The following is a 10,984-nucleotide window of genomic DNA, read 5'->3' as shown; positions in this document are numbered from 1 at the left end:
GAGTTGCTTAACCCCGAGAAAAATCCTCTCTCTGGGCAAAGTCTTAGTGTCTCTCTTTATGTGTAAGAATGTTTTACAGAGAAAACTAGATCAGATTAGAGTTGAGAAGCAAATATAAGCAGTCCAAACAGTATACAGGCCTCAGAGGCTGCCCAAAAGGAAGGAGGACTAGAAACACGTCACAGAAAAACACCTCTCTCTCCTCAGCTGGCAGACAGAGGTGGATTGAATCTTTTTTAATGCATGAATTTTATTTGATTGGGAGGTGAGTTCTGGCTTTTTTTATCAAGACAAATTGGCTTTTCTCTAGAGTTAATAGAACGGGGAAAAATAATGTAAATAACCTGTTTCATATATTATATCTTATAGGAGCTTCCAGACCACCAGTTGAGCCTTCATTTGTGCCCCAGCACCATCCACCACCACCGACATACAACTCCAAGTAACTACTGTGTCAGCCCTTCTCTTTCTGCCAATGCCCTCTCCTTTGCTTCACAGCATTGCCACGATCAGCCATAGGAGACTAACAGAAAGAAATAAAAAGTCTGAGAGAGAAACATCAAACTAAATGGAGAGGTTACTGAACGAAAGAAAAAAAAAAAAAAAGTAGCTCTGGGGTTTCAAATCGGCTCAGAGGAACTGAAAATACCTTCCAACTCAAAAGACATACTTTGTACACACTGTGCTCAGAATGCCATCTACTGGCAGAATTGGCTTTGGGAACAGGAGGAACGCAAACCCAGACCTAGTAGTTTGCACAATATTTCGTTCTAGGAAAGCCAAGAGATCAGATACACACCTTCCTTTCTACAGGAAGTAAAACTACCTATTTACTGCAGCTGATGCACCTTGAGGACCAGCTATCTTATCATCAGCAATTAAATTGTGTGTAGATAAGGTTCTAGTTTGGCATGTCTGAGGAGGGAGGGGGGAACGATTCCTGCCAAGGAAATATTCTGAGCCAGCAGTTTGAGTAAAGGATAGAGCAGAGGAAATGCACTGAAGTTTGTTGAGGAAAAGCAGCCTGCCTCCCAGCTTCATATGGAAAAGAGACTATGGAGAACATCTGTAAGTTGTTGGCTTCATATTAGGAAGAGACGTGTGTCAGCAGAGCCACCTTATGTTTTGTCTTTTCAAGTTCCAAGTTCCAGGTATCACAAGTATGATGCCACACAGAGGTGAAAGCACAGAGCAGACACTTCACTGCGTATTTGAATTATGCAAAGCACTTTTAAAAGGTATTTTATATTTGATGCTTATACGTTACTAGTAGCAGCCCATCATAGTTATGGTGCAGCCTCATCCTGCAGCCTTGCAGGGGAATCTACCTTTGCCTGGCTTGTGCAGGATCCAGGTAGGGTTTTATCTCTGTCTGTCAGAGGGAAAGGCTGAAAAGGAAATTGTTCAAAGCTTTTCCCTAGGAGCTGAAGTTTCTGTCCAGTGTAGACTCTAATAGAGCAGTTAGATAAGCAGAAAGCCTCTGATGGAAATGATGGGGGTGGCAAAGAGACTTCCCTGGTTTCCTTTGTGGAACACTTTTGTTTGTCCCCTGACCCCGGGAGATTCTGACAGGGGCCGTGTTCCTCTTCCACAGGCTGACGGTGAGGCTGCACTCGGCATCTTGGGATGCCACAACCAGAGCAGGGAAGCTGTGTTCCTGGCAGTTCTCTCTCCACCTGGACCAGGAGGAAGGTGCAGGCCCTTGCTCTGCAGCTGGGCACTGCTGAGAGCTGCAGCTGGTGCCCAGATCAAAGAAGTCTTTGTCTCTAAAGTCAGTGCTCTCCGACAGAGGTACCAACATTTCTCTGCAGGTGTTCCTCAGGGTTCCTCAGCTGCTCAGAACGCCCAGCTCCAGTGCCAGGCTGATGTCACCTCATGGCTGCCACCCTGATGGTGCCTGCCTAGGGGTGCCAGGACTCTTACTGGAACTGTTGGACAAAATTAATGTTTGTCTCCCTTTTCTTCCAGTGCCCTGATAAGCACATGTACTGACACAGGTTCAGAAAGCTGAAACCATCACATGGTTTAATTTATTAGAGCAACAGTCAGAAGAGATCAGTGATTGGCAGCAATAAATGCACCGACTTCAAGGTGATCGCGGGGTAGTAAATCCCGGGGAATGTGAGACACACTTGGATAAGCAGACCGAGGGGAGGGGAGGGGAGGGGAGGGGAGGGGAGGGGAGGGGAGGGGAGGGGAGGGGAGGGGAGGGGAGAGGAGGGGAGAGGAGAGGAGAGGAGAGGAGAGGAGATTAATAAGCATGAAAAATGGTAAGTATTAGTGTGAGATACTCCAGCAGAGAAAAAGATGTGTTTTTTTTATCTAGAGATTGCAGAATGGCAGTAATTTGTATGCAAAAAGGCTTTGAAATGACCCTCACAGTATCTGTATTATATGGAAAGGCTTCTAGAATATAGAACCAAATCTTAAGTGGAGTCACATACGGTTTTGTAATGTAAATATAAAATGTGTCTCTATAAATTAAAAATAGTGAATTTTCCTTTGTGTTTTTTTTTTTTGTTTGAGTTTTTTATTTTTTAATTTGAATGGAAAAACCTCTGAACAGAGCCCAGCTGAGCTGCTCACCATGCAGAGGGCTAGGAGAAGCTCAGTGTTGCCACCCCTCTTAAGGGGATCTGTTGGTGTCTAAGGTGGGTCTGGGGGCATCGAGAGGGAATTTGGGGGCATCTAAAAGGTTCTGGGGCCACATAGAGGCATCCGGGAGCCTCTAGAGGGTCTTCTGGGGGCTCCCGGGGAGGTCTGAGGAGGGTTCCGAAGAACCTGGGGGGTGTGTGAGTCAGTTGGTTTGGGGGTCTCTGTCAGGTCCCCACAGTGTCTGGGTTGATGCGTGGCGTTGCTAGGGTCTCGGAGTCCCTAGTACCGCGGACTCTCCCGCTCAGTGCTGCTGCCTTCTGGGCACAGCCCGGTACTGCTTGCTGCCATCTGCTGCCAAGGGGTCTGAGTGGCCTCTAAAGGGGGTGTGGAGGCAGGGAAAAGTGGTGTGGGTTTTTTTTTTTTTTTTTGGTTTTTTTTTTTTTTTTTTTTTGGCGTGTAAAGGTGTTTTGTGGGCATCTAAAGCGGTCCGGGGGCCTCTGGAGGGTCCCATGGGGACTCCCGGGGGTCTCTGGAGGGTTCCGAAGGAGGTGGCGGTGGGCTGTGAAGGTTAGGGGTCTCTGCGGGGTTCCCGGTTTTGGGGGAACGTAGGGTTTGGGGAAGTCTCACTCTGGTTTTCGGTGTCCCTGCAGCCCCGGGACCCGCCCAGCCACGTCCGCCCTTGCATCTAAAGACGAAGTGGGGGCACCCAAAGTGGGTTAGAGGGGTACAAAGGGGATCTAGGGGCATTTAACCCTAACCTTTGGCACCGCCCTCAGCAAGACGGCACCGCCCTCACCAACATGGCGCCGGCTGCTTTAAAATGGCGCCTGCCGCGCCGGCCTCGCGCTATGACCGTCAGGACCCGTGGTTGCTCTGCACCAGGTTAGTGCCAGTCTGTACTGCTCTCTGGGCTTCTTTTGTACCAGCTGCAGGACTCTGCACTGGACCTGCTCGTGGCGGCGGGGGGGGTCCTGGACCTGGCGGCAGGGTCCCGGGACCGTCTGGATCCGGCAGGGGGAGGGGGAGGGGTGGGAGTGGCAGCGTTGTGCGTGGGGCGGCGGGCCAGCGGGAGTGGGGGCGTTTGGTGGGGTGGGTGGTGGTCTGCAGCGTTCTGGAGGGTCTGCTCCCTCAGCGTGCGTGCTGGCGATGGTGCGGCCTCATCCTGTAGCCTGGCAGGGGGAATCTTTTTCTGCTCGGCTTGTGCAGGCTCCAGGTAGGGTTTGATTTCTGTCAATCAGAATGGAAAGGCTGAAAAGGAAATTATTCAATCCAAGCTTTTTCCTAGGAGCTGGAGTTTCTGCCAGTGTAGTCTCCAACAGAGCAGTTAGATAAGCAGAAAGCCTCTGATGGGAATGATGGGGGTGGCCAAGAGACTTCCTTTGTTTCCTTTGTGGAAGGCTTTTGTTTGTCCCCCGGCCCCGGGGGCCGTGTTCCTCTCGGGCAGGCTGAGGACGAGGCTGCCCTCGGCAGCAGGCGTGCCGCAAGCGGAGCGGCGAAGCTGTGCTCCTGGCAGTTCTCTCTCCGCCTGGATCAGGACAAAGGTGCCGGCCGACAAGGACTTGCACTGACACAGGGTCAGAGAGCTGAGAGCACCAAAGGGTTTAATTTACTAGAGGTTTTCTTTGGCATCTGAAGGAGTTTTGTGGGCATCTAGAAGGGGTCTGGGGCAGAGTTAGGGATTCTTATGGCTGCCACGCTGATGCTGCCTGCCTAAGAGTGCCAGGACTCTTCCTGGAACCACTGGACAGAAGGAAGGTTTGTCTCTCGCTGTTTGCGGTGCCCTTACAAGGACTTGCACTGACACAGGGTCAGAGAGCTGAGAGCACCAAAGGGTTTAATTGGTGAGAGCAACAGACTTGGTTGCTGCTGCCTGCTGCTAAGGGGTCTGAGTGGCCTCCAAATGGGGTTTGGAGGCAGGTAAAGGTTTCTTTTGGTGTGTGAAGGGGGTTTGTGGGCATCTAGAAGGGGTCATGAGCCCCCTGAAAGGGTCTAGGATTGTGTTAGGGGGTTCTGGGCTGATCTACCAGCAGGTCTGGGGACGTTAAAAGCATCTGGGGTACCTAAAATTGACTCGGGTGTATCAGATGAGGAGTTTGGGTGCATCAAAAGGGGTTTTGTGGGCATCTAAATTGGGGAATCTGGGGGCGTCCTGAAGGAGTTGGGGGGGGGGTTTCTCAGGTTTTGGGGTCTCCATGGAGTCTCACTTGTGTCTTGGGTCTGCTGTGGGATTGGTAGTGACTGGGTGCTCTGGTTTTGGTGGCTACAGGGCAGCAGTTACCCACAGGCCTGTGCCTTGCTCTATGTTCCATAGCTCTTGGCCAGCCAGGAGCCCCAGGGGAAGGGAATTTCAGCATGTGGTGGGTTAGTGGAGGTGGCTTCCTGAAAAATGGCTTTGGGGTTTTGTTTAGGTCTTGTTTTTAAGGTTGTCTCACTCTTGTTTTCTTTCCTTTTTTTCAGGGAGCTTAACTGCTTTGCCTGACAACAAGTTGCAGATTTGTATTTGGCCTCAGCCACAACCCCTGACATGGAGCAGGATGCTTTGGTGTCAGAATGGGGAGCAGTTGGAAACCAAATTCCTCACTGTGAGTGGCTCAAAAACGAATTTCCTTTGGCAAGTGGGGGCAAGAATGTCACTGTGGTAAGCGGCTGCAAAGTGCCAGCCTTGGGGACTCTAACCATCTTTACCTTCTCACTTAAAGCTTGTTTGGAGGAAATGAACTTCTCCCTCGGCTGCTCTGTGACTCTTGGGCTCTGTGGTTCTCCTGCTCTGCGAAGAGTTTGGCTGGACAAGACGCATCAGGTTTGTAATACTTGTTTTTGCTGCCAAATGCTGAGGATTCTGTGGCTCACCTGTATCTGCTGAGCAGAGTAGCACAGAGCTTTCCTTAGGTCATTCCGAGTCCCAACGCTTGCCAAGGGTGAAGAGCTTAGGGTGTGAGGTGATGAAAAGCGAAGGGAGTTTTCAGGTGCGGGGAGTAGCCTCCGCTCCGCCGAGACCAATCGGTGTGGTGTAGCTAAGATCTCCGGCAGGGAATTCTTTCCCTCGGAGAAATCACTTTACAGTCAGTGGGTAGCAAGCAAGAAAAGCTGTCTGGATCTGGCTGATGTGGTGGCCAAAGCAGCTGAGGTCTTCAGCTGAGCCTGCTGCTTGCTGATCAGGGCTGTCTCAGTGAAGATCACTTTTTGTGTGAACAGCCTCTGTCACTCAGTGGTGCCAGGGGATTTGAGCCTGTGCTGGGTTAAAGGTTGAGGCTGTGTTTGCTGTAAAAGGCTTTTGTGTGTGCTGTTTCTGTGGTATTTTTCATGTTGTTTTACTTCTGGGATGTATTTAATGTACTTTGTACTTCCCAACTGAAGCAGCAGAGAGCTGTTGCTTCTCATGTGCAGCACGCTCTTAAAGGACAGGTAAGCGACCGTCATTGCTGTTCTCCTGGTCTGTTGTTGCTGCAGGAAGCTGTGGCCACAGAGCCCAGGCCTGGACATCTGGCAGGCTGCTGAGCAGCCCTGGTGCCGGCAAGCCGCTGTCCGCTCTGGGGGGAAGGAAATGCTCTCGCTTTCCCTGGCAAAGGTTTCTTCTCTTTCTCGCTCACACAAGGATTCCACAGGTCAGTTGATGAGGTGAGATGGATCTGAGGCACGTTGTAGAGCAACTTGTGTAAGCATCTTGAGTATTGCTGAGAGGTTGGTGCTTGTTCCTGTAGAGAAAGAAGTTCTGGGTGTGTCGTGGTGCATCTTCCATCCAGCTGTACTCTACAATCTCTCTGGGACCGAGCATTGGCTCTGTGGAGTGCCTCTGTGGGAGCGGTGAAGGGCACTGGGAGTGTAGGAAAGCAGAAAGTGTCTATGGAAGGTTTCGGGACAGGAGAGAACAACAGGCTGCTGATACTGGATGGATGGCCTGATAAGAAGAGCTGACTGCGGTACACAACCTGAAGTGTGAGACAGGAGGACGCTTGCCTCCATGCTGGAGAAGCTCAACCTGACATAGGATGAACATAACAATTGTTATTAATGACAAAGCCAGTTAAAGTCAATTGAATACAGTTTTAATTTGAAAAGAGCAATTTTAGGGCAATAAGAAACATGCAAACAGCACTGGATGCATTAAATGTACACTAAACCCAATCTAACTCCCCTTTGAATATTCTACTCCTAATACATATGCATATAAAGGTGGGTTTATTTAAATTAGTTCATCCTTCTGGTGGTTTTTCAATGACGTAATCTTCTGGTCAGCACAGCTGGTGGGTTGTGTGCTGAGTCCTTGTGGTTGTATGTTTTTTAGCTCTGTTGTTACAATCAATGTCCTTCCCAGGGATGGGTTGTATGTAGGATCTTGTGGTTCTCACAATTGTCTCTTGTGTTCACATATTCTGTAGCAATCTCTCTTCGTCATCCTTGAACAACTTACTGTTTCATAGTATTTCAACTGTTAGCTGTTAGTTCCTAACATTTCACTAAGGCCTTTGTATACATATATTAAAACAAACCAAATAAATAAACAACAGGTTATAATAAAACCTAAAATCTTACTCTATATTAAAGCAAATCAAATTAATCATAAACAACTGATTCTAATAAAGCCTTAAAAAAAAAAATAATCTTACTCTAGTTACATATGTCAGTTCCCAGTGTCTGATCCCTTGTTTTCACCATTCCTGCTCCTGCTTTTGCTTTAATTGAAATCATCTAACTGACACAAATTACCATTCCATTCATCACACAATGGACAGCTGCATCTCAAAGGAGAAAACTCAATGAGCAGCAGTGGTGTAGGAGTGTTAGGAAAGTGCTTGGGCTGCTTGATTTTCCCTGTATAAACTGCTTGTTCTGTACCAATAAATGATTCCTGCTGCACCAAGGGAGTCCGTGCATGCATTCTGACACAGGAGTCTCCTGTTACCTAGCAAGAGGAAACTTGGCTCTCTTTCTGCTCCATGTAAGTCTAGGAAGTAGCTCTTGGGGTAGACTGTAGTGCACTGGAGCACTGCAGTAGGCTGCATCGCTTCAGGAGGACCCAGGGGTGTGTGTGTCTGAGGTGCAAAGACCGCAGCAAGGAACCTGCCTGCAACTTGCGATGGAGGCCTTGGGGGGAGCATCGCTGCCCAGGGGTCCAACCAAAACTGGGTGTGAGAGACATTGACCTCTGGCACATTCCTCACCGTGGGGCAGCCACCAGCTGGCAGCACAAGGGATAGAGTAGCTGCAGCTGTTTGTGGGGGACCCTTCCTTGCCCCCCATAATTTCTGCAGCAGCGCTCACCTTTGGGGGGAGGGGGATGTGTACACATCTGATTAGGAAAGGACCGAGCTGCTGGCTGGGCAGTTTGCTTTACTTTCTGCCTTTTTGGGGGAGAATCAAAGGGAGTGGTGGGGATTCTGGGTGGACATGGGGCAGAGGGATGCTGCAGCAGAGGAGCAGGTGAGTGAGGGCTGGGGGCACCCCCCTTAAGCGCTGAAAAGTCTTGGAGGGGACCACAAAACATTTCACAATGCAGATGCTGTGTGAGGCGATGCAGAGCAGAACCTCTCCAGCTGGAGAGGGAGGAGTTGGAGTGACTGCTGTGTCACAAAGCTTTGGAAACGGCCCCCTGTCTCCCCTCTCTGTTTTAAAGGCTGTGAGAATCATAATGAAGTCACACAGGGGCTTGAGCTATAAGCACAGCCTGCGGCCATACCCATCATAAACAGAGGCTTTTACTTGCGTGTGGTGTGGGTTTTAATTCAAATGCAAAAATGTCCTGAACAGGGCCGGGCTGAGCTGCTGCCCACGCCCAGGGCAGTGCTCAGGGCCACCCCCGCGTGTGTAATGGCCGGCACTGCAGCCGTGCCGCGGCGTGGGCCGCCCCGCGGGTGCTCAGCGCTGTAGCGAACTGCGCTGAATGCTTGAAATGCTGGAAAGTTGTTAGGGGGAGAAGGGAAGAGGGAGAGAGAGACTGACTCGAGCGCTGACATGGGTACAGCTCCTGCGCCGCAGCGAGGCTCTGCTCCTGCCAGGGTGATAGCGTCGCGATCGTTGCCATGGATTCAGCGCATGCGCCGCAGCGAGGGTTGTTCGTGCGCATGCTGCTGGCGGCTCTAAAACGGCGCTCCCTGGCCCGGCGTGGCTGTCGGGTTCTGCGTTGCTCCGCGCCAGGTAAGTGCCAGCCTCTGCTGCTCTCTGGGGCTTTTCTCTGGCAGCTGCAGGACTCTGCTGCTGAACTCTGTAAACTCAAACTGTGTTGCTGCTGAACTCTCTGTCCCTTAGTACTGCAAGAAGGGGGCCGCTTATTCGACCAATTTGATCAGCGGATTCCAACTTTATTGAGCATCAGACACATCTTATATACAGTTTGCTATAATTATGCCCACTTGGCAACATACTATTGGTTGCTCTCTAAAAGGTTACATCATTGTTTTCACAACTCTGTGGAATTCTTCTATCCGGCCTAATTGCTCTCTTTCCCAGATCTCGCCTCCTCCTTATCTTGCTTGCCTCCCATCTCAGGGGCAGCTGGACTTTAGCATACCAAGCAATCAGCACTTTCTCACATCTCTTATGGCGCCACTATATTATCAACAGAGAATTCTTCAAGGCCTGAATTGCACAGGTGTTCCTGGGACCCATGTCCCCTCTTGCTCAAAACAAACCCCAACAACAGTTCCCCCGTTTTTCTTTTGTGCAAGTAAGGCCTTGGAAGTTATTCTTTGAACACTTTGCATAATACAATTATAAACAAGTTTAACAATAATCAAAATGAGTACAATGATACCTAAGAACCTTAAAACTTACTACTATAATTAACAAACATATTAACATTAAGTCTAGGTATCCCTATCAGACACATCTGAAAAAGTTCAATCAATTCATTATTACCTGTTATGTTGCACCTTTGTTTTCTCTAGGATGGTCAAAAAATCATAAATTGTTTAATGGTAGCAAGATTTCTTTAATCTGTAAAGGTAGATCTGGCCAGGCTCTAGCTTCACAGACAGAAAACTTGCAGGCAATCAGCAAGAGCAAAAGAGCTTCATTGCTTTGCCCAATATAAAATTAACCATAATAATGCGTTTTTGCTCATCCTAGTAATACTGATCTCTTATTGGTACCATTTGTTGATGTTTTCAATCGAAAATGAAAATGCATGTTGTGTTGTTATGAATTTTGATTTTCCTTCTGGGTGTGTAAAATTATAGCAAACTGGTGAGATAACATATAAATCCCTTCTCTCTACATTCAGTGTGGTAAGGGTCAAAGCATCCACTTTCACACATGCTCAATTGTGCAGGCTTCTTATCTGAAGAAAACAAATTCCCAGTTCTGAATGTTTATCTTTAAGACAGCTCCTTCTCAGCCGTGATGTCTCCAATTAACCAGACAGTGTCCTTGCAAGTCTGCAAGAGAGGTTTCTTTCTCTTTACCCTCTAAACAGGCCTCACAAGATCCTGACCCTTAATCCCAGTGCACTCTAAGTCTTACAATTTTAACACAAATCACCAGTATATTCATCACAATTCCCCCCCCCCCTTTTTTTTTTTTTTTTTTTGGTCACCATTGATTTGTGTTAAAATTTCCAGATATTTCAGAACCTTCTTAATTGGATCATAATTAAGTTCATCTGTTCTGATCACATTCTGATCATAATTCTCTACTTGTAACTCATTGACATGAGCAATCTTACTTAAAGGTCTTAGTATTTTGTAACAACAATTGCAGAGTATTATGCATAGCAATATTACAATTATTCCAACAATATTACAAACAAATGTTTAAGCCAATTTAGATTTGGTAACCAGAAAGTTAATTTATCCCATATTTCTTTAAATCCACAAGAAGTATCATCTAAAGAAATCTGATGTAATATCTGATTGTGGTTTACAATTGCCTGTAAATCTGTTTCCACTCGTTTATCTAGATTAACATAACTACAACAACTTACATTTATGACTACACATACACCCCCTTCCTTAACATATAAAAAATCCAAAGCTAATCTATTCGGAGTAGATATTTTCGAGAGACTATTGATTTCAATTTGCTGCACTTTTATTGCATCTATGCTTGCATTTACTATGATTTCAACTGTAGCAGAAAAATTTACCATTGCTTTTTCAAGTTCAAGTCTTTTCTCTCCGGTCTGATCAAGATTCCACACATGGGAACGTGGTTTTTGATTTCAATTGGACTACTTATGTACAAATAGGGTTAGGATCAAAATTAGGCTCCACCAAGTATATGTGAACTCTGCCTCCTCGGCCTGCTGGGGTGCAACCAGCAGCCGGGTGTATTTTCTTCTCGGCAGCAGTTACATTCTTCAGGAGCCCTACAGATTTTTTAACTCCTTAACCCACTTCAAAATTCCATTTGGAGTCTCTTCTCTACTTCCTTGGTTAGTTTGTTTACCATTTCC

The 10,984-nt window shown here is 47.7% G+C and overlaps 1 long non-coding RNA gene across 4 annotated transcripts; it reads left to right on the top strand.

The window, feature by feature from the left end:
* The first annotated feature begins 3,370 nt into the window (after positions 1 to 3,370).
* Positions 3,371 to 7,452, top strand: LOC137454646 (uncharacterized). Of its 4 annotated transcripts, none has more exons than XR_010990653.1 (5): positions 3,371 to 3,477; positions 5,053 to 5,177; positions 5,295 to 5,395; positions 6,046 to 6,200; positions 6,297 to 7,452. It is a non-coding gene; the product is annotated as an uncharacterized lncRNA (long non-coding RNA). The 4 variants fall into 4 exon arrangements; XR_010990656.1 differs by lacking the exon at positions 3,371 to 3,477 and adding an exon at positions 3,762 to 3,808; XR_010990654.1 differs by lacking the exon at positions 3,371 to 3,477 and adding an exon at positions 3,842 to 4,169.
* Positions 7,453 to 10,984: the final 3,532 nt, after the last annotated feature.

The sequence above is a fragment of the Melanerpes formicivorus genome, unplaced genomic scaffold (assembly GCF_026170545.1).
Source record: "Melanerpes formicivorus ecotype bairdi unplaced genomic scaffold, bMelFor1.0.p_v2 SCAF_83, whole genome shotgun sequence".
Classification (NCBI taxonomy): domain Eukaryota; kingdom Metazoa; phylum Chordata; class Aves; order Piciformes; family Picidae; genus Melanerpes; species Melanerpes formicivorus.
Note: the sequence above shows the minus strand (reverse complement) of the source record. Positions and strands in the feature narration are given on the sequence as shown.